Here is a 27,682-nt window from a genome sequence, read left to right on the forward strand (position 1 = left end):
CCTTCACAATCAGAGCTTGGCACTTTTTTACGCAGCAGTCCTCATCCATGTAGCGATACTTTTTTACTTGTTTCAGTCATTTGACTGCGGCCATGCTGGAGCACCACCTTTAATCGAGCAACTCGAACCCAGGACTTATTCATTTGTAAGCCCAGTACTTATTCTATCGGTCTTTTTTGCCGAACCGCTAAGTTACGGGGACATAAACACACCAGCATCGGTTGTCAAGCAATGGTAGGGGGACAAACACAGACACACAAACATAAATACACACACATATATACATATATACGATGGGCTTCTTTTTGGCAAAGGGACCGATAGAATAAGTACTGGGCTTACAAAAAGAATAAGTCCTGTGGTCGAGTTGCTCGATTAAAGGCGGTGCTCCAGCATAGCCGCAGTCAAATGATTGAAACAAGTAAAAGACTAAAAGAGAGCATCTCTTGTTGCTCTGCAATCACTGACGCATGGCACACTGTGCCACTGTTCAGACGATGTCAATTTGATGGAGGGAGTGAGCTAATGTACGGCACATACATTTGTTCATTATAAACAAATCATTTTTGGAGGCTGTTTGGCAAAAAGCAGAACACACATATGTTATCTTTGACGGGAGAGTTCATTTTAATATATATATATGTATATATTGTCACTTCATTGGCACCTGTGCTGGTGGCACATGTAAAAAGATTTGAGCGAGGTCATTGCCAGTACCGCCTGACTGGCCCCCGTGCCAATGGCACGTAAAAAGCACCCACTACACTCTCAGAGTGGTTGGCATTAGGAAGGGCATCCAGCTATAGAAACACTGCCAGATCAAGATTGGAGCCTGTTGCAGCCATCTGGTTCGCCAGACCTCAGTCAAAATCATCCAACCCACGCTAGCATGGAAAGCAGACGTTAAACGATGATGAGGATGATATATATATGTGTTGTGTGTTTGTCCCCCCAACATCGCTTGACAACCGATGCTGGTGTGTTTACGTCCCCATAACTTAGCAGTTCGGCAAAAGAGACCGAGAGAATAAGTACTAGGCTTACAAAGAAGAAGTCCTAGCGCCGATTTGATTCGACTAAAGGCAGTGCTCCAGCATGGCCGCAGTCAAATGACTGAAACAAATAAAAGAGTAAAGAGTAAAAGAGTATATGTCAAATGTCCAAGTTATTTAACCCTTTTGTTACTGTATTTATTTTGAGATGCTCTGTGTTTCTTTCAATTACTTAAAATATAACAAAGAATTTAGTGAAATAACTTAGTTATCATTCAGCTAGTGTTAGGAACATAAATTGTGACTGAGGTTTGTGGAAGATTTTTATTCAAAACTTATGAAAACAAGACATTTGTACTCAGAACCAGAGGCAGTTTCAGCTGGGTTGGTATCAAAAGGGTTAAGAATTGTTTCTCTATTATATATTTTAAGCCTTTCATTACTGTATTTATTTTGAGATGCTCTGTGTTTCTTTTAATTAATTTTAAATATAACAAAGAATTTAGTAAAATAACTTAGTTATCATTCAGCTAGTGTTAGGAACATAAATTGTGACTAAGGTTTGGTGGAAGATTTTTATTCAAAACTTATGAAAACAAGACATTTGTACTCAGAACCAGAGGCAGTTTCAGCCGGGTTGGTAACGAAAGGGTTAAAGTAAAGCAGATTGGAATCAATATTACATGTGTGGATACTTTTATCATTTCTCAAAATTTTCTCTTTGGAATCGAGAGATGTGGAGTGAGGGAGACAGAGGAGGCTGGGGGCAGAAAAATAAAGTACAAGACAGGGATGAGGGAGATGAGAGAAAAATGATGAGTTTCTTAGGTCTGGTTAATATTACTCTTTACTCTTACTCTTTTACTTGTTTCAGTCATTTTGACTGTGGCCATGCTGGAGCACCGCCTTTAGTCGAGCAAATCGACCCTAGGACTTATTCTTTGTAAGCCTAGTACTTATTCTATCGGTCTCTTTTGCTGAACCGCTAAGTTACGGGGACGTAAACACACCAGCATCGGTTGTCAAGAAATGCTAGGGAGACAAACACAGACACACAAACACACGTACATATATATATATATATATATATATATATATACATATATATGACAGGCTTCTTTTAGTTTCCGTCAACCAAATCCACTCACAAGGCTTTGGTCGGCCCGAGGCTATAGCCGAAGACACTTGCCCAAGATGCCACGCAGTGGGACTGAACCTGGAACCATGTGGTTGGTAAACAAACTACTTACCACAGCCACTCCTGCGCCTATTACAGGTATTATTGTTATTATTTTCATCATCATCATCATTATTATTTTTAAAGATTACTACATGTATTTCTTAACATTTGACATGCTTTGGAGGTCAGACAAAATTTACTCTTAATAACCCCACTTCCCCCATTCTTATTTAATTTAAATGGTTTGCAAACGTGTCTCAGTAAGTGAAAATATTTCATGTAGAAAACAAAAAAATAGACTCTCTAATCTCTCTATATATAAAGCTGAAGTTGTCTGTGTATGGCAGGTTTGGTCGCCTTCAACTAACACTATCTCCTCCGAGACCCTGCAGCACAAGTTGACCAAAATTGAGAGTATGATAGAAGAAGGCTTGCTCTTCCTACCGTAGAAGAAAAAATTCAAATCGGACCATGTTAACACCAAAAATTATTTACATCAAAAAGGTACTTTTTTTTTTGTAGGAAAATCCCTATTTTTTACGATTTTTTTCACTGCTGTGTCGTCATTTTTCGGTGTATTTCAACCAGAAAAATGTTCACTTAAAGAGAATAACAAGCTACATAATGCAAAATTTTTACTTTTCAAAAATTCCAATTCTAAAGGGTCGAAAAGAAAACAAGCCCAAGTAACGCTGGGCTATACTGCTAGTAGTATGTAAATTTAACCCTTTCGTTACTGTATTTCTGTTGAGATGCTCTGTGTTTCTTTCGATTACTTTAAATATAACAAAGAATTTAGTAATTTAGTTATCATTCAGCTAGTGTTAGGAACATAAATTGTGACTAAGGTTTGGTGGAAGATTTTAATTCAAAACTTACGGAAACAAGACATTTCTACTCAAAGCCAGAGCCAGTTCAGCAGGGTTGGTACCAAAAGGATTAAGTTCACAATCTTATTTATTCTGAAATCAGATTTGTTTCAACATTCTGTACATCACAATCTTGCTTTCACAACTAAAAAGCAGTCTAACACACAATCTATTGGCCTAGTTTCCAGTTTAAGATTCAAGACTGCAACAGACATAATCACGAAATATTAAAAGTACAATAACTTTTCATGCTTGATTAGTTTATGTGGCTGTTATTCATATTTTTCTCTACCATTGTGCAAAATTTCATGTAGTGAATCGTGGTAGTCACAAAAACACAAAACCAGAGCAATTTTAGATGTCTGCATCCCGGTCTATATATATGGTTCTTGGTCTCAAGCATTTGCCTTAAGAAGAAAGGCTGAAGACGCTCGACCTTTATTCTCTCGATAAACGACGACGCTGTGGTGATCTCATTCTTGCTCACAACATCATAAGTGGAAAGTGTAACCTCTCGAAAGAGCTGTTCTTCACTCCTGCTCCAGAGCGTTGGCTGCGGGGTCACTCCGAAAAGCTCTATCTGCGACGATTTCATCTCAATCGAAGGAGAAGGGCTTTCTCCGTCCGGGTTGCGGATCCGTGGAATAAGCTGCCGGACGAGATAGTGAAGATGCCGACGACCGCTCGGTTCAAAGTCTCTCTTGACCAGAAATGGCCAGAACTCTTTATATGGTCACCCTCCCTGTGCATAACTCCATGTCCTCCTACATGGCCTTGCTTTTGCTTTTTGGGCCAAAAAATTAACTTAACTTAATTATTGCTGTGGGCATTATGCACAACTTGGGAGCAATTTCTCACCAACCTCCACTGTCTTCAGTAGTCTGCATGCAACATCAATATCTCATGCACTTATTTGTGCATCTTGGTGTTTGTGACACTAAAGGACAAGTTTGCTGAATAGTTGAGGTCTAATCTTCTTGCGTCCATAGTACATTTTGAGCTCCACTGGAAGGATTTCAAATGCTATCTTCCTGGCCTTTGGAATAGCAATCTTGGGAGGCTAGTGCTCTGCTCAGCTGGTGGGGTACTGAATAATGATGCCATTGGTATTATGTGTAGTACCCTTATGTGTAGTAAGGTGGCGAGCTGGCAGAAACGTTGGCACACCAGGTGAAATGCTTACCGGTATTTCATCTGCCGCTATGTTCTGAGTTCAAATTCCACCGAGGTTGACTTTGCCTTTCATCCTTCCGGGGTTGATTAAATAAGTACCAGTTACGCACTGGGATCAATATAATTGACTTAATCCCTTTGTCTGTCCTTGTTTGTCCTCTCTGTGTTTAGCCGCTTGTGAGTAGTAAAGAAATAGGTATTTTGTCTGCTGCTACGTTCTGAGTTCAAATTCTGCTGAGGTCGACTTTGCCTTTCATCCTTTTGGGGTCGATAAATTAAGTACCAGTTGAATACTGGGGTCGACGTAATCGACTTAATCCATTTGTCTGTCCTTGTTTGTCCTCTCTGTGTTTAGCCCCTTGTGGGTAATAAAGAAATAGGTATTATGTGTAGTACCCTTCCTGTTGACAGTTTCCTTGCTAAAGTCATTATTGCTATAAACAAGAGTGATGAAGATGGGCTCAACTCTAGGAGGAAGTATCCAATTACCCAGCACGAGCTGACATTTGGCAAGAGCAGTATCATGAGTAAGTACAATGAATGCCGATACGTTGTGGCCAAGCCATTCAAGGTGCCAATTAGTTTTGCTGACCCAGTTAGGTGTCTCACAGACATTCCTAGTGCATTATCTCTCTATATATAAAGCTGAAGTTGTCTGTGTATGGCAGGTTTGGTAGCCTTCAACTAACACTATCTCCTCCGAGACCCTGCGGTGCAAGTTGACCAAAATTGAGATAATGATAGAAGAAGGCTTATCTGTCATTTCGTAGAAGAAAAAATTCAAATCGGACCATGTTAACACCAAAAATTATTTACATTAAAAAGGTGCTTTTTTTCTATGAAAATCCCTATTTTTTAACGATTTTTTCACAGCTGTGTCGTCATTTTTCGGTGTATTTCAACCTGAAAAATGTTCACTTAAAAAGAATAACAAGCTACATAATGCAAAATTTTTACTTTTCAAAAATTCCAATTCTAAAGGGTCAAAACAAACCCGAGCAACGCCGGGCGATACTGCTAGTACATATATATATATATAAAGCTGAAGTTGTCTGTGTATGGCAGGTTTGGTAGCCTTCAACTAACACTATCTCCTCTGAGACCCTGCAGCGCAAATTGACCAAAATTAAGAGTATGATAGAAGAAGGCTTGCTCTTCCTTCCGTAGAAGAAAAAATTCAAATCGGACCATGTTAACACCAAATATTATTTACATAAAAAGGTGCTTTTTTTCTCTGATAATCCCTATTTTTTACGATTGTTTGACTGCTGTGTCGTCATTTTTCGGTGTATTTCAACCAGAAAAATGTTCACTTAAAGAGAATAACAAGCTACATAATGCAAAATTTTTACTTTTCAAAAATTCCAATTCTAAAGGTTCTAAACAAACCTGAGCAACACCAGGCGATACTGCTAGTATATATATAAAGCTGAAGTTGTCTGTGTATGGCAGGTTTGGTAGCCTTCAACTAACACTATCTCCTCTGAGACCCTGCAGCACAAATTGACCAAAATTAAGAGTATGATAGAAGAAGGCTTGCTCTTCCTTCCGTAGAAGATAAAATTCAAATCAGACCATGTTAACACCAAAAATTATTTACATGAAAAAGGTGCTTTTTTTCTATAAAAATCCTTATTTTTTAACGATTTTTTCACTGCTGTGTCGTCATTTTTCGGTGCATTTCAACCAGAAAAATGTTCACTTAAAGAGAATAACAAGCTACATGAGGCAACATTTTTACTCTTCAAAAATTCCAATTCTAAAGGGTCGAAACAAACCCGAGCAATACCAGGCGATACTGCTAGTATATACAAAAAGCTGAAGTTGTCTGTGTGTGGCAGGTTTGGTAGCCTTCAACTAACACCATCTCCTCCGAGACCCTGTGGCGCAAGTTAACCAAAATTGAGAGTATGATAGAAGAAGGCTTGCTCTTCCTTCTATAGAAGATAAAATTCAAATCAGACCATGTTAACACCAAAAATTATTTACATCAAAAACGTGCTTTTTTTTCTATGAAAATCCCTATTTTTTACGATTTTTTCACTGCTGTGTCGTCATTTTTCGGTGCATTTCAACCAGAAAAATGTTCACTTAAAGAGAATAACAGGCTACATAATGCAAAATTTTTACTTTTCAAAAATTCCAATTCTAAAGGGTCGAAACAAACTCGAGCAACGCCGGGCGATACTTCTAGTGCTTTGATAAAACACATCTACTGGCAGGGTCACCAAGTAACTTGCAAGACAAAGATTCTTTCCAAGGGGTGAGGAGCATTGGAGGAGGTGGCCTTGTGTCAGGGGATGAGAGGTTTGAGTATGACAGAGGGATAGAAACAGGGGTCTTGCTATAGAGGAGGTACATGGTTACCCAGAGGGACTGAGAGAGAGAGGGAGAGTGGAAGGGAGCACGAGGGTGTGAGTGCAAGAGAGAGATGGTGATGAAGTGCTAGGGTACACCCTTAAGGTACAGGGATTAGAATATAAATGGGATGGTAGAGTATTGCCAAGGGTACTTGAGTGGGGAGTAGGGACTTCACATGAATGCAAAGAGTGTTGGGGAAGGGGATTGCAGTGACTTGTGAAATGTGGGGATATATTAGAGGTAGGGGACAACAGGATAACAATGATACTGTGAGTAGGGCAGTGAGGACAGGATTGGGGAGTGAGAGATAAATGTAAGCATATCATCATCATCATAGTTTAAAATCCACTTTCCATGCTAGCATGGGTTGGACGATTTTGACAGGGCTGGCGAACCAAATGGCTGCACCAGGCCCCAATCTTGATCTGGCAGTGTTTCTAATGCCAACCACTCCGAGAGTGTAGTGGGTGCTTTTTACGTGCCACCGGCACTATATATATATATATATAAATATATGTACATATACATACATATATATATACATACATATATACACATACATATATATATACATACATACATACACGCACACAAACGGAAAAGAGGAACAGTGAGAAAGAGGAGCTGTAGTTTTGGTTTGTTGGGGTAGGATGGAACATACAGTACTCCCAAAACTTTCTAGGGTTATAGGAGAAGACACTTACCTAAGTGTCCTTTTCTATAACATTTATCTCTCACTCCCTAATCCTGTCCTCACTGCCCTGCTCACTGTATCATTGTTATCCTGTTGTCCCCTACCTCTCATATATCCCCACATTTCACAAGTCACTGCATTCCCCATCTCCAACACTCTTTGCATTCATGTGAAGTCCCTACTCCCCACACAAGTAAGTTCAAGAAAACACTAACCTAAGGTGCTGCACAGTGGGACTGAACCCAAAACCACATGGTTGTGAAGCAAACTTCTTAACCACACAGCCATACCTGCACCTTAGGTATGGACAAACACAGACACAAAGACACACACAAGACAGGCTTCTTTCAGTTTCCGTCTACCAAATCCACTCACAAAGCTTTGGTTGGCCCAAGGACATAGCTGAAGACACTTGCCCAAGGTGCCATGCAGTGGGACTGAACTTAGACCCATGTGGTTGGGAAGCAAGCTTCTTACCACACAGCCATGTATGCGCTTATATATCATCATTTAATGTCCACTGTCCATGCTGGCATGGGATGGAAGGTTTGACCAGAGCTGGAAAGCTATGGGGCTGCACCAGGCATCAGTCTGATTTGACATGGTTTCTATGGCCGGATGCCCTTCCTAACTCCAACCACTTTACAGAGTGTGATGGGTGCTTTTACAAGGCACTGCAAGCGTGCTTTTACATGTTGTTGCACAGGTACTTTTACATGACACTGCATGGACACTTTTATGTGGCACCGACACGAGCGCTTTACACCACCAGAAGGATCACTCTTAACACTTCTGCCACAGAGTATGGGTCTTCTTGAGTACAGCAATGTGCCGTGTATCTTGGTCCTTTGTCATCTCACCTGAAAGGTTCAGATTCCTGAGGTCATTCTTCAGTACTTGATCCCATGTCTTCCTGGGGCTCCCACTTCCACATACTCCATCTACTTCGAGAGATCAGCACTTCTTTACACACATATATACATCTATGCATGAATATATATATATATATATATATATGTGTATATATTAAATGTAGGATAAAATTTTTTTGAAAAAAAATTTTTATCAATTGCCAGCATATTAAAACATACCCTTAAAGGTTAAATTTATAAACAACTAATAAATAAGGGCCCTTATTTATTAGTTGCCATGATAGATTGTTAGCTCCTACATGCATTTTTTTCTCTCCTTGTTTTTTTCTGTGTATCTTTCTGTCAAAGAGCGTAGGCTCGAAACGTAAGAGACTTTTTCTATTCCTGATCGCTATACTAATACATTTGTTTCTTTGTACTCCACCTGCCTTCGTCTTTTGTTTATTTTCATAAACTTTCCCTTTATATATATATGTGTGTGTGTATATGTATGGATATACATATATATATGTAAAAAAATGCAAAATGTGACAAGAATGCAAAACGTCCGGACAACTAGGTGATACAAAAATGAGACAACAAAACATCCAGATAAAAGATACAAAGAAACCAAGGACGGGTCATTCGAAGCCCTCTATCCTCAGTCAAGAACCAGATTATCCTCGCAATTTCGGCTGATTATTCTTGAGATTGCTCCAATCTGGCTAGCCCCGAGGAAAAACTAATCTAAGAGCATTAGATTCCTTGGAAAAAAGCATTGAATGTATACTCTTCTCTTTTACTTGTTTCAGTCATTTGATTGTGGCCATGCTGGAGCACCGCCTTTAGTCGAGCAACTCGATCCCGGGACTTATTCTTTTTGTAAGCCCAGTACTTATTCTATCGGTCTCTTTTGCCAAACCGCTAAGTAACGGGAACATAAACACACCAGCATCGGTTGTCAAGCAATGCTAGGGGGACAAAGACAGACACACACACACATATATATATACATATATACGACGGGCTTCTTTCAGTTTCCGTCTACCAAATCCACTCACAAGGCTTTGGTCTTCCCGAGGCTATAGTAGAAGACACTTGCTCAAGGTGCTACGCAGTGGGACTGAACCCGGAACCGTGTGGTTGGTAAGCAAGCTACTTACCACACAGCCATTCCTGCGCCTACGAAAACAAGGACGGAAAAACAGCTACACATTCAAATATACCCACATATATACACAAGCACATATATATTATTCCTAGACCTGTACTTTATCCAGGTGTCAGTGACTTCCTCTACGCATAATTTTCTCACACTCAGAGGAATCGGTAATTAAAACGCTCCTTGTAATTATAATTCTGTAGCAGGAAGTTCCGTTCCAATTGATTGGTTTGTCTTGGCCGTGTTGTGATTATAGTGGTCAGCTGGTCAAACTGGTTCGGTTGGCCTGGCCTCATTATTTGCCCTGTCTATGGACAGAGATAATGGTCTGTACTGGATATTCATTTCTAAGTAATGGCATTAAGGTCAAAGATACTTTGAATAAACACAGTGTTTGTTATATAAATAGAGAAACATTGATATACATACATATATATACACACACACAGAATATATATATATATATATATGTTTGTGTGCATGCATTTATATATATATGTGTGTGGGGGGTGTAGGAGTGGCTGTGTGGAAAGTAGTTTGCTTACCAACCATATGGTTCCGGGTTCAGTTCCACTGCGTGGCACCTTGGGCAAGTGTCTTCTACTACAAATCTTACCACTCTGCTGAACTGCTATGTGACGGGGACATAAGCACACCAGCATCAATTGTCAAGCGATGTTGGGGGGACAAACACAGACACACACACACATATATACTGTAAATCCTCGAGTATAATCCGCATTTTTCCCCCAAAAATTTAAAGGTCAAAATCCCTAGTGCGTACTATATACGAGGTTAAAAATGAAAATCATTTTCTAAGCAATGTCCTAGTCTCTATTTGCTGTCCGGCAATGTTTATTCAGACGCATTTTGTGATGTCGGGTGTGAAAATACCTTAAGCTAAGCCTGAAAGCAATGAAGTCATAAAAGAATCATCCATAACTTGCAGTAAGCAACATTTATTAAACGTTATTACTGTTATTTCTTTATTTTCTGCAAACAAAATGCACAAAAAAGCTACACGTTTGCATTATGTTATATATACAATAATAATAAAGGACGTTACCGTATACAGTTTTACAAACCAAGGACATTATATAGACCTCCTTGACTCAAGTTAGAGAAGGGGTGCATATTATACACAAGGTTTAGGTTTTTCAGAGGTACATCCCCCTAAAAATCCCCTGCGTATTATACTCAAGGGCGGACTATACTTAAGGATTTAAGGTACAGATATATGACAGTCTTCTTTCAGTTTCCGTCTACCAAATCCTCTCACAAGGCTTTGGTCGGCCTGAGGCTATAGTAGAAGACACTTGCCCAAGGTGCCATGCAATGGGACTGAACCTGGAACCATGTGGTTGTTAAGCAAGCTACTTACCACACAACCACTCCTACGCCTATTATGTTTAAAATTAATTGAAATAAAGGCAGTGTATTTCAACAGAAATATGATAACAAAAGGGTTAAACATACAGGAACCAGTCGTACCCAAAAGTGTAGCAGTGTCATTGTTGTTTGTTCCTTCTTGAGTCATGCCTGGCTCATAAGGGCCGGTTTCCCAGTTTCCTTGGCATATAGGTTCCCCACCTGGACGGGACACCGATCTGTCGCAGGTGAGGTGCAAGATGCAGGAGGAAAGAGAGAGAGAATGTTGTGGCGAAAGAGTCAGCAGAAGTTCGCCGTTACCTTCTGCCGGATCCATGTGGAGCTTAGGTGTTTTGCTCATAAACACACACATCGCCCGTCTGAGATTCGAACCTGTGATCCCTCGACCATGAGTCCATTGCTCTAACCACTAGGCCATGTGCCTCCACGTAGCAGTATCATTGTAAACTACCAAGCTTTTTTCAGTTTCCCTCTCACAAATCCACTCACAAGGCTTTGGTTGACGCAAAGCCACAACAGAAGACATTGCCCCAGGTGTCATGCAGTGGGTGAGATTGAAACCAGAACCACGTCACTGGCAAGCAAACTTCTTAACCACACAACATGCCAGTGGCTATAAAAACAAGAAAAATACATAAACATCACATGATCACGTGACCGACCAGGCTATCGGATGTTGCTACACATCGCTGGTCACAATGCGCTTCACATTGTTTTAGCCTTCAAATGACGCCACCCCGCTGGCTAAGCGAGCAGGCCAACAGAAAAAGTGAGAGAAAGTTGTGGCGAAAGAGTACAGCAGGGATCGCCACCACCCCCTGCCGGAGCCTCGTGGAGCTTTTAGGTGTTTCCGCTCAATAAACACTCACAATGCCCGGTCTGGGGATTGAAACCGCTATCCTACAACCGCGAGTCTTCTGCCCTAACTACTGGGCCATTGTGCCTCCACTACATAAATAAACATGCAACTAAATAATTAAACACGGTCAGCTGAAATTAAACTGGTTGAATCGACAAGTTTCAGTAAACGCTGCCATGTCTATCAGGTAGAAGTACTTGTTGAAACATCTACTTAGATCCTGTGTGATTTCAGATGACCTATTTAAATTATTTATACTCTATATCCGGTATTGAGTACTCTCTCTTCGGCTTGCTGCCAGCCGTGTGTCTATATGTGTATAAGGTTAGTAGGAACTTCAAACACACTATCAGTGCTCTTCTTGTAAAAAAAGTATAATCGCTATGTACTTCACATTGCCAACCGGTGGTTGTCACGTGCTGATGACGGGTCAATACCTAGAAACCTGGGTCCGTGTGTATCACATCAGGTTGAAGATGGAAAGGATGACTTCCCTTTGCAAATACTGATAGGACGCAGAAAGTGTGTCAATAGCCAGCTGGAGGAGGTATCTTCTTGGGGCTACAAGCTACAGTAGCATCCACCCTAAGGGGTTAGCCATATTTAGTGGAAAATATACTTATTTATATATATATATATATATATAATATATATATACATGTATGTATGTATATATTTATAGACATGGTGAATGAGAAACAGAAGATGGAAAATATGAGAATTTTCATTAGTCCCGACAATTGTTTCGAAACATCTAGCATCGATCCCTCATGGGTGGGATACTTAAAAACTGGTGATGGAATATACTAAATCTCTCTTAAATCACCATTAATGTATGGCTTTTTAAGTGAATAATGCCCCATAAATAATCGTGCAAATTCCCCACAAAATCGATCAGGTGGGGTGAGGGAGACAAAAAAAAACATCATTTTTTGCAAATTTTATTTGCTAAAAATATACTCCAGAGTATTTTCTAGGGCATTGCAAAAATAAAATCCGAAAAACCCCGTGGAAACAGAGAAATTCCAACTTGTTGGTGCTACTGATCTCTGACATCAATATTTGTCTAACAAATTCCAGAAGGAATAAAGTGGAATTCTTTCTGTTCAACAGGTGTAGGAGTGGCTGTGTGGTAAGTAGCTTGTTTATCAACCACATGGTTCCGGGTTCAATCCCACTACGTGGCACCTTGGGCAAGTGTCTTCTACTATAGCCTCGGGCCGACCAAAGCTTTGTGAGTGGATTTGGTAGACGGAAACTGAAAAAAGCCCGTCGTATATATATGTGTGGATTCTAAGTCAGTTACATCGTCCCCAATGCTAAACTGGTATTTATTTTATCGACCCCGAAGGGATGAAAGACAAAGCTGACCTCAGCGAAATTTGAACTCAGAATCCTTTTACCAGGCATACTCTTCTCTTTTACTTGTTTCAGTCATTTGACTGTGGCCATGCTGGAGCACCGCCTTTAATCGAGCAACTCGACCCCGGGACTTATTCTTTTGTAAGCCCAGTACTTATTCTATCGGTCTCTTTTGCCGAACCGCTAAGTAACGGGGACGTAAACACACCAGCATCGGTTGTCAAGCAATGCTAGGGGGACAAACACAGACACACAAACACACACACGCATATATATATATATACATATATACGACGGGCTTCTTTCAGTTTCCGTCTACCAAATCCACTCACAAGGCGTTGGTCGGCCCGAGGCTATAGTAGAATACACTTGCCCAAAGTGCCACACAGTGGGACTGAACCCGGAACCATGTGGTTGGTAAACAAGCTACTTACCACACAGCCACTCCTGCACCTATGTTAACTAATAATTCTGCTAGTTTGCTGCCTTATTGGTTTCAAATTTTGGCACAGAGCCAGCAATTGCGAGGGATATATTAAGTCGAACCCCAATGTTTGACTAGCACTTATTTTATCGACTCTATCCGAAAGGATGAAAGGCAAAGTCGACCTCGGTGGAATTTGAATTCAGAACGTAAAGACAGGCGAAATGGCGCTAAGCATTTTGCCCGGCGTGCTAACGATTCTGCAAACTGGTAGCCTTAAACAAATTAACAATAACAACTTACAGTTTGGTCCAAGTGAAAGTGGTACGCTAAAGTCCAAATTCGCCCTTATGCTTCTTAAAGTCCAACGCAAGAGCGGTGTGTTGGCAGAAACGGTTGAGCGTTAACAAAATAGAACGGAACTTCAAATAAAATTTACATACGCCCTTTTGTGTTGTGATTTCGTTTCCTGCCAAGGTCGTTTTAAACTTTTATTGTAACGGGCTTCCTCGCCTCAAATTCTCTTCTAATTTGTACATACCTTTCACAAATGGAAAGACAAACGCACAAACATGTATGTTTGCACGCATGCATATAAACACACACACATGTTTGTACGCACGTACGCGCGTGTATACAAACACACATGTGTTTGTCTCAGTATGTGTGTGACGACTGCAAATGCAGTTTCTTGTCGCACAAGCAGACTTCGATTTCACCTGTTCAAAAGGGATCTTCACTCCAATATTTTACATGCTGTTATTTATATAACCCTACATGTGATTCGAGATCCACTGCAGTATATATATATATATATATATATATAAAGTATATATATATATATATATATATATACTTTATTTAAAAGCAGTTCTTGGGACAGTTTTGTTAACATAACGGGAACGTGAAACTCCGAGTAACAACTTTTGTTACATTCCTGCTGCTTTTAAATAAAGCATATTACTCTACCTCTAGTATTTGAGTACTCTTTTTTCCACCTTGTTTCACATTTATGTGCTTACTCCGGTATATATATATATATATATATATATATATATATAATATAATAATATATATATATATAATAATAACAAAGGGCGAAATTTAGAGGGAATAGCTAAGATTTTTTTACTGCTATTTCTAAACTTCGGTATGTGGTGAAGCAAATCGTAGCTGAACCCTAATTATATAGTATATATATATTGTTAAACTTGGAGGTGGGCATATTTTGCAAATTATAGCAAAATACGATCGCCTTCAAGGATATCCGTTTCAACACACGATTTCTCACCAAGAATTTTGGCAAAACAAATACACACACACTATGGACTAAGCAAAACAAGAGAAGACCCCTGAGATAAAGAATCGTTGAAACGGTCACAAGATGTGTGATGAAGAATCTTAGACAATGGGACAAAATTAATAATTAAGCTGAAAGATTAAGTCTATAATGCGAGGGGTTAATTACCAACATATGACCATCCCCAAAGCATAACTATATATGTGTGTGTGTGCGTGTATGCGTGTGTTTGTGCGTGTGTATGTGTATGTGTGTGTGTGTGTGTGTGTGCAAGAGCACCTGTATGCGTGTGTGCGGTGCACCTGTACAGGTGATGTCGGTTTGATGGAGGGCGTGAGCATATGTGTGTACAAACATTTGATCTCTGTAAACAAATCGTTTGTGTGGTTGTTTGTTAAGAAGATGCCAAGCCCTCATACGTCGCCTGACGACGGGAATCCGTGATATGCATGTAAAGATCAGTCAACCGAAACATAGAGACAAAAAAAAAGGAAAGAAAAAGGAAGTAAGTAAAAAGAAAAACAAAGGTAAAAAAATAAAAGTGAAAATACCATCCTGGGTCAGAAGGAAAGCGTGTACCGGGGCAATGTGCACGCATTGACGTGACGTCATCAAAACATGCGTAGGAACTCTTGGCGAAGCCGTTCAACGGAAGGCGGAGTAGAGTGGCGAGAGGAGGAAAGAGAAGGGGAGGAGAGTAAAAGTGGAAGTGAGAGAACGAGGAAGGTCGCGGTGGGAGGAAGTAGAAGCGAGGAAGACGGAAGTGTGACAGATTGTTATGTCGTTGCTATGGTTACCTTCCTTCGCTTTGGCGGAAGTGCATGGGAGATTTGTACTTGGCAATGTCAACTTGTTGCTATAATTATATATATACTAGCAGTATCGCCCGGCGTTGCTCGGGTTTGTAAGGGAAATAACTATATAAGCATTATTAGAGTTATAGCCAAAAAATAGCAAGAAAATGCATTAAAAATGGAAAAAAAATTATGGTAAATTTTTTTTTAAATCGTTGACTCATCGTAGACATTTTTAGAGAGTTACTTCCCCTATATAATAGCGGAAAAATGCATTAAAATGGAAAAAAATGATAGTAAATTTTTTTTTAATCGTAGACTCATCGTAGACGCGCGCTAATACCCAGAAGGGCTCGATATGAATCACGACTATAAGATACCCGGTTTTGGTTAAACTGCACCGCAAAATGTGGGAGTAGTTAGGAATCTAAATCGTAGGAGACAGACACACAACCTTACTTTTATATATAAAGATATATATATATATATATGGATCTTTTCCTTTTGAACGGCACATGTCAACACAATTTCTAGTTAGCTAAACACTTTAAAACTTCGTATACTGGTAGAATGTGTGAAAATAAAACATTTTTTTCTCTTGGCTTTCTTGAGAAAATTGTAATTTGTTTGTTTAACGTAGTTTAATTTTTCGAATTTTAACCAATACTATGCCCTCTATTGAGCTACAATCATTTGCTGCGTCTAAAACTGAGACAACATCCTGTCACTCGTCCTAACCCTAACCCTAATTTTTTTTTTCTTAATTGTTAAATTAATTTAATTGTTACGCGTGTAAAAGAAACGTATACGGAAAGTGTGTGTATAAAATTATAGAATTATTTTGTTTGTTAATTGTTTAAATTATTTTCCATTGCTTTCGTTTTTTTTTTACACGCGTAACAATTAAATTAATTTAACAATTAAGAAAAAAAAAATTAGCTTTAGGGTTAGGGTTAGGTTGAGGGTTAGTGACAGGATGTTGTCTCAGTTTTAGACGCAGCAAATGTATTCTGTCTGTGACTTTTGCCAAACTCTTACTTTAGCCGTTTCTGGTACCAAAAAATATAACTTTTGTCCTTTTCTACTCCACTTGTTTCAGTCAATAGATTGCTGCCATGCTAGGGCACCACTTAGAAGAATTTTAATTCAACAAATCGACCCCAGTGCTTTTTTCAATTGTAAGCTGGCTCTTGTCGGTTTTCTCTTACGGAACTGTTTAGGTTACGGGTACGTAAATACACGAACACCGGTTGTGAAGCGATAACACACACATACGACAGGCTTCCTTGCAGTTTCTGTCTACCAAATCCATTCACAATGGTCAGTCCACGGCTAAAGCAAAAGACATTTTCTCAAGGTACCGCGCAGTGGAACTGAACCTGAAACCAAGTGGTTACAACACGAACTTCTTAACTACTCGCGTAACCGTATTAACACACAACATTGCAAAAAAAATAATAAAAAGAAAAAATCAATCTGTCAGAAGTGGGATTCGAACCCACGGCCACATTCGTATTAACACACAACATACGTATTAACCGTATTAACACACAACATTGCAAAAAAAAGAAAAAGAAAAAAGAATCTGTCAGAAGTGGGATTCGAACCCACGACCACATTCGTATTAACACACAGCATACATATTAATAGTATTAACACACAACATTGCAAAAAAAATGAAAAGAAAAAAAAAACAATCTGTCAGAAGTGGGATTCGAACCCACGCCCACATTCGTGGACCAGAATACTCAATGTTCCGGTTAAGGTGCATTACATGTACCTTGAGTCTGGCGCCTTAGACCGCTCGGCCATCCTGACAGCTTCGGTAAACGGATCATCTTTAAGCCATGTCTTAGTCAACTGAAGCCATGACGTGTGCAATTTTTTAACACAATTCTTTCAACTTCAATGATAAATATCAAAGTGAGTTATATACAGTAGCGGTAACACATCGTGACGTATATTTGCCATTTCAATATGGCTAACCCCTAAGGGTGGATGCTACTGTAGTGTGTCCTCCTGGGGCTAAGCACTACAGTAGCATCCACCCTTAGGGGTAGCCATATTGAAATGGCAAATATACGTCACGATCTTTCAACTTCATCTACTCTTTTACTTGTTTCAGTCATTTGACTGCGGCCATGCTGGAGCACCGCCTTTAGTCGAGCAAATCGACCCCGGGACTTATTCTTTGTAAGCCCAGTACTTATTCTATCGGTCTCTTTGGCCGAACCGCTAAGTGACGAGGACGTAAACACACCAGCATCGGTTGTCAAGCAATGCTAGGGAGTCAAACACAGACACACAAACACACACACGCATATATATATATATATATATATATATATATATATATACATATATACGACAGGCTTCTTTCAGTTTCCGTCTACCAAATCCACTCACAAGGCATTGGTCGGCCCGGGGCTATAGCAGAAGACACTTGCCCAAGATGCCACGCAGTGGGACTGAACACGGAACCATGTGGTTGGGAAGCAAGCTACTTACCACGCAGCCACTGCTGCGCCTTTTGTTGTGTCTGAAAAAAAAAAGTTTTGGGATTTGTGAATTTATTTTGCTTGTTTACGGAGCCGCGAAATGTGGTTAAACCCGAAACCACGTGGTCCAAAGCGTATTAGACTGACCTGGATACCAACTTGCAAGAAAATGAAAATAAAATAAAAGGATATCTGTCAGAAGTGGGATTCGAACCCACGCCCACATTCGTGGACCAGAATACTCAATGTTCTGGTTAAGGTGCATTACATGTACCTTGAGTCTGGCGCCTTAGACCACTCGGCCATCCTGACATCTTCGGTAAAGAGATCATCTTTAAGCCAGTCTTAGTAGATTGTAGCCATAACGTATACGATTTTTTAAAACCCAATTCTTTCAACTTATTTAATTGTGTCTGAAAAAATATTGTTTGGATTTGAGAATTTCTTTTTGTTTTTTTTTAAATTAATATTTGGCGTACCTACACAAATGTGCTCCATGCTGGGATCCCGTGTTGAAGTATTTCAAGTCGAATAAATCGCCCCCAGAACTTATTTAAAAAAAATAAATACTGGGGCATTTGTTCTATGGGGGCTCCTTTACCGAACTGTTATCTTACGGGGGACGTAAACACACCACCACCGGTTGTGAAGCCCGGACGGTACATACACACACAGATGACGGGCTTCCTGACGTTTTCTGTCGACCAACACTTCTCACAACGGGCATTCCGGGATTATAGAAGAGTACACTTGCTCAAGGTAGCGTGAAGCACAACTGAATCTGAGACCACGTGGTTACAGACGAAATTCCTAACTACTCACTATTTTTTTAGACACAACAAATGAAGTCGAAAGAATTGGGTTTTAAAAAATGGTACACGTTATGGCTTCAGTTGACTAAGAAATAGTTTAAAGATGACCGCTTCTTCGCAGTTGTCAGGATGGCCGAGCGGTCTAAGGCGCCACACTCAAGGTACATGTAATGCACCTTAACCAGAACATTGAGTATTCTGGTCCACGAATGTGGGCGTGGGTTCGAGTCTCACTTCACGACTTCATTTGTTGTGTCTAAAAAAAATAGTTTTTGGATTTGTGAATTTATTTCCTTGATTACGGTTCCGCAAAATGTGGTTAAACCTGAAACCACATGGTCCCAAGCGAATTAGACTGACCTGGATACCAACTTGTAAGAAAGTAAAATAAAAAAAGGGTACTTGTCAGAAGTGGGATTCGAACCCACGCCCACATTCGTGGACCAGAATACTCAAAGTTCCGGTTAAGGTGCATTACATGTACCTTGAGTCTGGCGCCTTAGACCACTCGGCCATCCTGACAGCTTCGGTAAGGAGATCATCTTAAAGCCATTTCTTAGTCGACTATAGTCAGAAAGCGTACAATTTTTTTAAACCCAATTCTTTCAACTTATTTGATTGTGTCTAAAGAAATATTGTTTGGATTTAGGAATTTCTTTTGCATTTTTAAAATTAATATTTGGCATACCTACACAAACGTGCTCTATGCTGGGATTCCGTGTTGAAGAATTTCCGGTCGAATAAATCGACCCCAGTACTTATTTTTAAAAAATATATGCTGGGGTATTTGTTCCACCGAGCCTCCTTTACCGAACTATTATCTTACGGGGGATGTAAACACATCACCACCGGTTGTGAAGCGATGACGGTACATACACACAGACACACATACGACGGGCTTCCTCACAGTTTCTCTTGACTAACTCTGCTCGCAACAATCATTCCGGGATTATAGAAGAGTACACAGGCCTAAGGCGCCGTAAAGTAGAACTGAAACCGAGACCACGTGCTTACAAATCACATTCCTAACTACTCAACCGTCCTAGAACACTACGCAAAAAAAAAGAAGAAAAACACAATCTGACAGAAGTGGGATTCGAACCCACGCCCACATTCGTGGACCAGAATACTCAATGTTCTGGTTAAGGTGCATTATATGTACCTTGAGTCTGGCGCCTTAGACCGCTCGGCCATCCTGACAGCTGCGATAAATTGTTTGTCTTTAAATCATTTCTTAGTCAACTGAAGCCATGACGTGCAATTTTTTAACCCAATTCTTTCGACTTCATTTGTTGTGTCTGAAAAGAAAAGTTTTTGGATTTGTGAATTTATTTTCCTTGTTTACGGTGCTGCGAAATGCGGTGAAACCCGAAACCACGTTGTCCAAAGCGAATTAGACTGACCTGGACACCAACTAGCAAGAAAATAAAATAAAATAAAATAAAAGGTTATCTGTCAGAAGTGGGATTCGAACCCACGCCCACATTCGTGGACCAGAATACTCAATGTTCCGGTTAAGGTGCATTAAATGTACCTTGAGTCTGGCGCCTTAGACCACTCGGCCATCCTGACAGCTTCGGTAAGCGGGTCATCTTTAAGCCATGTCTTAGTCGATTGTAGTCAGAACGTGTACAATTTTTTAAAACCCAATTCTTTCAACTTATTTGATTGTGTCTAAAAAAATATTGTTTGGATTTCGGAATTTCTTTTTGGTCTTTTTAAAATTAATATTTGGCATACCTACACAAATGTGCTCCATGATGGGGCACTAAATTGAAAAGTTTCTGGTGGAATAAATCGACCCCAGAACTTATTTTTTGAAAATAAATACTGGGGTATTTGTTCCACCGAGCCTCCTTTACAGAAATGTTATCTTACGGGGGACGTAAACACACCACCACCGGTTGCGAAGCGATGACGGTACACACACACACACATACATACGACGGGCTTCCTCGCAGTTTCTCTTGACTAACTCTGCTCGCAAGAATCATTCCGGGATTATAGAAGAGTACACAGGCTTAAGGCTCCGTAAAGTACAACTGAAACCGAGACCACTAGCTTCCAAATCACATTCCTAACTACTGAACCGTCCTAGAACACTACGCAAAAAACAAAAAACAAAAAAAAAAAATCTGTCAGAAGTGGGATTCGAACCCACGTCCACATTCGAATGAACACACAACATACGTATTAACCGTATTAACACACAACATTGCAAAGAAAAAGAAAAAAAAACAATCTGTCAGAAGTGGGATTCGAACCCACGCCCACATTCGTGGACCAGAATACTCAATGTTCTGGTTAAGGTGCATTGCATGTACCTTGAGTCTGGCGCCTTAGACCGCTCGGCCATCCTGACAGCTTCGGTAAACGGATCATCTTTAAGCCATGTCTTAGTCAACTGAAGCCATGACGGGTGCAATTTTTTAACCCAATTCTTTCGACTTCATTTGTTGTGTCTAAAAGGAAATTAGTTTTGGGATTTGTGAATTTATTTTGCTTGATTACGGAGCCGCGAAATGTGGTTAAACCCGAAACTACGTGGTCCGAAGCGAATTAGACTGACCTGGATACCAACTTGGATACCAAGAAAATAAAATAAAACAAAAGGGTACTTGTCAGAAGTGGGATTCGAACCCACGCCCACATTCGTGGACCAGAATACTCAATGTTCCGGTTAAGGTGCATCATATGTACCTTGAGTCTGGCGCCTTAGACCACTCGGCCATCCTGACAGCTTCGCGAAGCGCATCATCTTTAAGCCATGTCTTAGTAGATTGTAGTCAGAACGTGTACAATTTTTTTAACCCAATTCTTTCGACTTATTTGATTGTGTCTAAAAAAATATTGTTTGGATTTCGGAATTTGTTTCGTTTTTCTAAAATTAATATTTGGCATACTTACACAAATGTGCTCCATGCTGGGCCACTGAATTGAAGAATTTACGGTCGAATAAATCGACCCCAGTACTTACTTTTTAAAAATAAATACTGGGGTATTTGTTCCACCGAGCCTCCTTTACCGAACTGTTATCTTACGGGGGACGTAAACACACCACCACCGGTTGCAAAGCGATGACGGTTCACACAAACATACGACGGACTTCCTGACCATTTCTGCCGACCAACTCTTCTCACAACAGTCATTCCGGGATTATAGATGAGTACACAGGCTTAAGGCGCCGTAAAGTAGAACTGAAACCGAGACCATATGCTTACAAGTCACATTCCTAACTACTCAACCGTCCTAGAACACTACGCAAAAAAAAGAAGAAAAACACAATCTGTCAGAAGTGGGATTCGAACCCACGCCCACATTCGTGGACCAGAATACTCAATGTTCTGGCTAAGGTGAATTACATGTACCTTGAGTCTGGCGCCTTAGACCGCTCGGCCATCCTGACAGCTTCGGTAAACTGATCATCTTTAAGCCATTTCTTAGTCAACTGAAGCCATAACGTTCAGAAATGTAAATAAACCCAATGTGTTTCTTAAACGAGGGACATTTTCATACGGCACAGAATGTATTCACCTCAATAGACGTCATTGATTGGTTGAAATTGCAGAAATTGAAGAAAAAAACTCCAACAAATATCTTACAAACTATAGAATTTTGTCAATAAAGCCAAGAGAAAAAGATGTTTTATAAACACATTCTACCAGTATACCAGTAAATCCCAGTATTTAAAAAAAAATAAATAATGGGGTTTTTGTCACATCGAGCCTCCTTTACCGAACTGTTATCTTACGAGGGACGTAAACACACCACCACCGGTTGTGAAACGATGCACACAGCCGCCGAGGTCGACTTTGCCTTTCATCCTTTCGGGGTCGATAAATTAAGCACCAGTTACGCACTGGGGTCGGTGCAATCGACTTAATACCTATGTCTGTCCTTGTTTGTCCCCTCTATGTTTAGCCCCTTGTGGGTAGTAAAAGAAATAGGTACAGACACACATACGATGGGCTTCCTGACGTTTCCTGTCGACCAACACTTCTCACAACCGTCATTCCGGGATTATAAAAGAGTACACTTGCTCAATGTACCGTGAAATACAACTAAATCCGAGGCCATGTGTTTACGAACGAAATTCCTAACTTCTCACTTAACAGTACTATGCAAAAAAAAAAGAATAAAAAATACAATCTGTCAAAAGTGGGATTCGAACCCACGCCCACATTCGTGGACCAGAATACTCAATGTTCTGGTTAAGGTGCATCACATGTACCTTGAGTCTGGCGCCTTAGATCGCTCGGCCATCCTGACAGCTGCGATAAATCTCTCATCTTTAAGCCATTTCTTAGTCAACTGAAGCCATAACGTGTGCAATTTTTTAACCCAATTCTTTCAACTTCATTTGTTGTCTGAAAAGAAAAAGTTTTTGGATTTGTGAATTTATTTTGCTTGTTTACGATGCCGCGAAATGTGGTTAAACCCGAAACCAAGTAATCCAAAGCGAATTAGACTGACCTGGATACCAACTTGCAAGAAAATAAAATAAAATAAAAGGTTATCTGTCAGAAGTGGGATTCGAACCCACGCCCACATTCGTGGACCAGAATACTCAAAGTTCCGGTTAAGGTGCATTACATGTACCTTGAGTCTGGCGCCTTAGACCACTCGGCCATCCTGACAGCTTCGGTAAGGAGATCATCTTTAAGCCATGTCTTAGTCGACTATAGTCAGAACGTGTACATTTTTTTAAAACCCTATTCTTTCGACTTATTTGATTGGGGCTCAAGAAATATTGTTTGGATTTGAGAATTTCTTTTGGGTTTTTCTAAAAATTAATATTTGGCATACCTACACAAATGTGCTCCGTGCTGGGCCACTGAATTTAAGAATTTCCGGTCGGATAATTCGAACCTAGTACTTGTATTTTTAAAATAAGTTCTGGGAAACTTGTTCCATCGGGCGTCCTTTGCCGAACTGTTATCTTACAGGAGATGTAAACACACCACCACCGGTTGCGAAGTGATGACGGTACACACACATATACGACGGGCTTCCTCACAGCTTCTGTTGACTAACTCTGCTCGCAGCAATCCTTACGGGATTATAGAAGAGTACACGGGCTTAAGGCTCCGTAAAGTACAACTGAAACCGAGACCACGTGCTTACAAATCACATTCCTAACTCCTCAACCGTCCTAGAACACTACGCAAAAAAAAAGAAGAAAAAAAAGCAATCTGTCAGAAGTGGGATTCGAACCCACGCCCACATTCGTGGACCAGAATACCCAATGTTCTGGTTAAGGTGCATTATATGTACCTTGAGTCTGGCGCCTTAGACCGCTCGGCCATCCTGACAACTGCGATAAATCATTTCTTAGTCAACTGTAGTCATAACGTGCGCAATTTTTTAACCCAATTCTTTCGACTTCATTTGTTGTGTCTAAAAAAAAGAAATTTTTGGATTTGTTAATTTATTTTCCTTGTTTACGGTGCCGCGAAGTGTGGTTAAACCCGAAACCACATGGTCCAAAGCGAATTAGACTGACCTGGATACCAACTTGCAATAAAATAAAAGGTTATCTGTCAGAAGTGGGATTCGAACCCACGCCCACATTCGTGGACCAGAATACTCAATGTTCCGGTTAAGGTGCATTACATGTACCTTGAGTCTGGCGCCTTAGACCACTCGGCCATCCTGACACCTTCGGTAAAGAGATCATCTTTAAGCCATGTCTTAGTCGACTGTAGTCAGAACGTGTACGATTTTTTTTAACCCAATTCTTTCAACTTATTTGATTGTGTCTAAAGAAATATTGTTTGGATTTGAGAATTTCTTTTGGGTTTTTTTTTTAATTAATATTTGGCATACCTACACAAATGTGCTCCATGCTGGGGTCCCGTGTTGAAGTATTTCCAGTCGAATAAATCGAACCCAGTACTTGTATTTTTAAAATATGTTCAGGGATACTTGTTCCATCGGGTGTCCTTTGCCGAACTGTTATCTTACAGGAGATGTAAACACACCACCACCGGTTGTGAAGCGATGACGGTACTCACACACACACACATACGACGGGGGTACTACATAAGAAGAGTGGTCCCGGTGCGCGCACTCGCGCATCCGCGCTAGCTAGCTAGTCGTGACTAGTCGATCCTACGACTGCCTGGCAAAGGAAATAAAACACAAAATAAATAATTTTTTTACACAAAGTAAATAAAACACAAAATCACAAAGTAAGGATCGACCAGTTACGACTAGTTAGCGCGGATGCTTGAGTACGCGAGTGCGCGCACCGGGACCACTCTTCTTAAATAGTACCTACGATGGGCTTCCTGATGACTAACCCTTCTCACAACAGTCATTCCGGGATTATAGACAAGTACACTTGCTCAAGGTACCGTGAAGTACAACAGAATCCGCGACCACGTGGCTACAAAATATATTCCTAACTTCTCACTTAACAGTACTAAAACACTATGCAAAAAAAAAGAAGAAAAATACAATCTGTCAGAAGTGGGATTCGAACCCACACCCACATTCGTATTAACACACAACATACGTATTAACCGTATTAACACACAACATTGCAAAAAAAATAATAAGAAAAAAACAATCTGTCAGAAGTGGGATTCGAACCCACGCCCACATTCGTGGACCAGAATACTCAATGTTCCGGTTAAGGTACATTACATGTACCTTGAGTCTGGCGCCTTAGACCGCTCGGCCATCCTGACCCCTGCGAGGAAGTGGTCATCTTTAAACCATTTCTTAGTCAACTGTAGTCATAACGTGTGCAGTTTTTTAGTCTAAAAAAAAAGTTTTGGGGATTTGTAAATTTATTTTCCTTGTTTACGGAGCCGCGAAATGTGGTTAAACCTGAAACCACATGGTCCGAAGCGAATTAGACTGACCTGGATACCAACTTGTAAGAAAGTAAAATAAAATAAAAGGGTACTTGTCAGAAGTGGGATTCGAACTCACGACCACATTCGTGGACCAGAATACTCAATGTTCTGGTTAAGGTGCATTACATGTTCCTTGAGTCTGGCGCCTTAGACCGCTCGGACATCCTGACAACTGCGACAAACCACTCATCTTTAAATCATTTTTTAGTCAACTGAAGCCATGAAGTGTACCATTTTTTAAAACCCATTTCTTTCGACTGTCTAAAAAAAAATTGTTTGGGGATTTGTGAATTTATTTTCCTTGTTTACGGTGCCGCGAAATGTGGTTAAACCCGAAACCACGTCGTCCAAAGCGAATTAGACTGACCTGGATACCAACTTGCTATAAAATAAAATAAAATAAAAGGTTATTTGTCAGAAGTGGGATTCGAACCCACACCCACATTCGTGGACCAGAATACTCAATGTTCTGGTTAAGGTGCATTACATGTACCTTGAGTCTGGCGCCTTAGACCGCTCGGCCATCCTGACAACTGCGACGAACCTGTCATCTTTAAACCATTTCTTAGTCAAGTGTAGCCATAACGTGTACGATTTTTTAAAACCCAATTCTTTCGCCTTATTTGATTGGGTCTCAAAAAATACCTATTTCTTTACTATCCACTAGGGGCTAAACACAGAGGGGACGAACAAGGACAGACATAGGTATTAAGTCGATTACATCGACTCCAGTGTGTAACTGGTACTTATTTAATCGACCCCGAAAGGATGAAAGGCAAAGTTGACCTTTCATCCTTTCGGGGTCGATTAAATGGATGAAAGGTCGACTTTGCCTTTCATCTCAAAAAATATCGTTTGCATTTGAGGATCTGGTTTGGTTTTTTAAAATTAATGTTTGGCATACCTACACAAATATGCTCCATGCTGAGCTGCCGTGTTCAAGAATAAATCGAAACTAGTACTTGTATTTATAAAATAAGTTCTTGGATACTTGTTCCATTGGGTGTCCTTTGCTGAACTGTTATCTTACGGGGGTTGTAAACACACCACCACCGGTTGCGAAGCGATGACGGTACACTAATACACACACACACACACACATACAACGGACTTCCTGACGGTTTCTGCCGACCAAGTCTTCGTCTTCTCACAACAGTCATTCCGGGATTATAGAAGAGTAAACTTGCTCAAGGTACCGTGAAGTACAACGTGGTTTAGAACGAAATTCCTACACGCAAAAAAAAAAAAAAAAAAAGACCATCTGTCAGAAGTGGGATTCGAACCCACGCCCACATTCGTGGACCAGAACACTCAATGTTCCGGTTAAGGTGCATTATATGTACCTTGAGTCTGGCGCCTTAGACCGCTCGGCCATCCTGACAGCTGCGATAATGTGTTCATCTTTAAACCATTTTTTAGTCAACTGTAGCCATAACGTGTGCAATTTTTTAAACCCAATTGTTTCGACTTATTTGATTGTGTCTAAAAAAATATTGTTTGGATTTGAGACTTTCTTTTGCTTTTTTAAAATTAATATTTGGCATACCTACACAAATGTGCTCCATGCTGGGGCACTGAATTGAAGAATTTCTGGTCGAATAGATCAACCTCAGGGCTTTGTTTTTTAGCCATGTAAATTCTCTTTCAGTATCTTTTACCAAATGGCTAGCTTATAGGAATGTAAACACTCCAACAGCTGTTGTCAAACAGTGGTGCGAGACAAACACTGACACAACGACACACAGGCACACATATGATGGGTTTCTGTGTAGCAAATGCAACCACGAGTCGGTCCGGTGTTACACAAAAAGACACTTGTTTAAGGTGCCGCGAAGTGTGGCTAAACCCGAGGTCACAAGGTCCAAAGCGCCTTGCAAAAAAAAAAAATTTAATGTTATCTGCCAGAAGTGGGATTGGAATCCACGTCCACGTTGGTGATCTACGGTTCTCAATGTGCTTGTAAACGTACCTGGCACCTTAGACCGCTCGGCCATCCTGACAACTGTAACAAATCGTTCATCTTTAAATCATTTCTTAATCAACTGAAGCAATGCCGTGTACAATTTTTTAACCCAATTCTTTCGACTTCATTTGTTGTG

At 40.3% G+C, this 27,682-nt stretch overlaps 1 protein-coding gene and 15 non-coding genes across 17 annotated transcripts in view; all 16 read right to left on the bottom strand.

The window, feature by feature from the left end:
* The window catches only part of LOC115225394 (sodium/hydrogen exchanger 9B2-like), a 61,876-nt gene extending 46,597 nt beyond the window's left edge, over window positions 1-15,279 (bottom strand). Inside the window, exon 1 of one of the 2 annotated variants that reach the window (XM_029796349.2) lies at window positions 15,168-15,279. The gene's annotated coding sequence lies outside the window, so the exon portion shown is untranslated. Of the gene's footprint in view, window positions 1-13,619; window positions 13,725-15,167 lie in introns of those variants that run through there. The other variant, XM_036514107.1, reaches the window with a different exon arrangement.
* A 1,830-nt stretch (window positions 15,280-17,109) lies between these two features.
* Window positions 17,110-17,228, bottom strand: Trnal-caa. Its single transcript has 2 exons — window positions 17,191-17,228; window positions 17,110-17,155 (listed from the first exon to the last, which is right to left on the bottom strand). It is a non-coding gene; the product is annotated as a tRNA-Leu (tRNA).
* Window positions 17,229-18,101: 873 nt separating this feature from the next.
* Trnal-caa lies at window positions 18,102-18,220 on the bottom strand. Its single transcript has 2 exons — window positions 18,183-18,220; window positions 18,102-18,147 (listed from the first exon to the last, which is right to left on the bottom strand). It is a non-coding gene; the product is annotated as a tRNA-Leu (tRNA).
* Window positions 18,221-19,123: 903 nt separating this feature from the next.
* Trnal-caa lies at window positions 19,124-19,242 on the bottom strand. Its single transcript has 2 exons — window positions 19,205-19,242; window positions 19,124-19,169 (listed from the first exon to the last, which is right to left on the bottom strand). It is a non-coding gene; the product is annotated as a tRNA-Leu (tRNA).
* Window positions 19,243-19,801: 559 nt separating this feature from the next.
* Window positions 19,802-19,920, bottom strand: Trnal-caa. Its single transcript has 2 exons — window positions 19,883-19,920; window positions 19,802-19,847 (listed from the first exon to the last, which is right to left on the bottom strand). It is a non-coding gene; the product is annotated as a tRNA-Leu (tRNA).
* Window positions 19,921-20,173: 253 nt separating this feature from the next.
* Window positions 20,174-20,292, bottom strand: Trnal-caa. The gene is made up of 2 exons: window positions 20,255-20,292; window positions 20,174-20,219 (listed from the first exon to the last, which is right to left on the bottom strand). It is a non-coding gene; the product is annotated as a tRNA-Leu (tRNA).
* Window positions 20,293-20,963: 671 nt separating this feature from the next.
* On the bottom strand, window positions 20,964-21,082 carry Trnal-caa. Its single transcript has 2 exons — window positions 21,045-21,082; window positions 20,964-21,009 (listed from the first exon to the last, which is right to left on the bottom strand). It is a non-coding gene; the product is annotated as a tRNA-Leu (tRNA).
* A 257-nt stretch (window positions 21,083-21,339) lies between these two features.
* Window positions 21,340-21,458, bottom strand: Trnal-caa. The gene is made up of 2 exons: window positions 21,421-21,458; window positions 21,340-21,385 (listed from the first exon to the last, which is right to left on the bottom strand). It is a non-coding gene; the product is annotated as a tRNA-Leu (tRNA).
* A 549-nt stretch (window positions 21,459-22,007) lies between these two features.
* Window positions 22,008-22,126, bottom strand: Trnal-caa. The gene is made up of 2 exons: window positions 22,089-22,126; window positions 22,008-22,053 (listed from the first exon to the last, which is right to left on the bottom strand). It is a non-coding gene; the product is annotated as a tRNA-Leu (tRNA).
* Window positions 22,127-22,870: 744 nt separating this feature from the next.
* Window positions 22,871-22,989, bottom strand: Trnal-caa. Its single transcript has 2 exons — window positions 22,952-22,989; window positions 22,871-22,916 (listed from the first exon to the last, which is right to left on the bottom strand). It is a non-coding gene; the product is annotated as a tRNA-Leu (tRNA).
* A 249-nt stretch (window positions 22,990-23,238) lies between these two features.
* On the bottom strand, window positions 23,239-23,357 carry Trnal-caa. The gene is made up of 2 exons: window positions 23,320-23,357; window positions 23,239-23,284 (listed from the first exon to the last, which is right to left on the bottom strand). It is a non-coding gene; the product is annotated as a tRNA-Leu (tRNA).
* A 556-nt stretch (window positions 23,358-23,913) lies between these two features.
* On the bottom strand, window positions 23,914-24,032 carry Trnal-caa. The gene is made up of 2 exons: window positions 23,995-24,032; window positions 23,914-23,959 (listed from the first exon to the last, which is right to left on the bottom strand). It is a non-coding gene; the product is annotated as a tRNA-Leu (tRNA).
* Window positions 24,033-24,258: 226 nt separating this feature from the next.
* Window positions 24,259-24,377, bottom strand: Trnal-caa. Its single transcript has 2 exons — window positions 24,340-24,377; window positions 24,259-24,304 (listed from the first exon to the last, which is right to left on the bottom strand). It is a non-coding gene; the product is annotated as a tRNA-Leu (tRNA).
* A 916-nt stretch (window positions 24,378-25,293) lies between these two features.
* Window positions 25,294-25,412, bottom strand: Trnal-caa. The gene is made up of 2 exons: window positions 25,375-25,412; window positions 25,294-25,339 (listed from the first exon to the last, which is right to left on the bottom strand). It is a non-coding gene; the product is annotated as a tRNA-Leu (tRNA).
* A 583-nt stretch (window positions 25,413-25,995) lies between these two features.
* On the bottom strand, window positions 25,996-26,114 carry Trnal-caa. The gene is made up of 2 exons: window positions 26,077-26,114; window positions 25,996-26,041 (listed from the first exon to the last, which is right to left on the bottom strand). It is a non-coding gene; the product is annotated as a tRNA-Leu (tRNA).
* Window positions 26,115-26,845: 731 nt separating this feature from the next.
* On the bottom strand, window positions 26,846-26,964 carry Trnal-caa. The gene is made up of 2 exons: window positions 26,927-26,964; window positions 26,846-26,891 (listed from the first exon to the last, which is right to left on the bottom strand). It is a non-coding gene; the product is annotated as a tRNA-Leu (tRNA).
* Window positions 26,965-27,682: the final 718 nt, after the last annotated feature.

This window comes from Octopus sinensis, linkage group LG27 (assembly GCF_006345805.1).
Source record: "Octopus sinensis linkage group LG27, ASM634580v1, whole genome shotgun sequence".
NCBI classification, from domain to species: domain Eukaryota; kingdom Metazoa; phylum Mollusca; class Cephalopoda; order Octopoda; family Octopodidae; genus Octopus; species Octopus sinensis.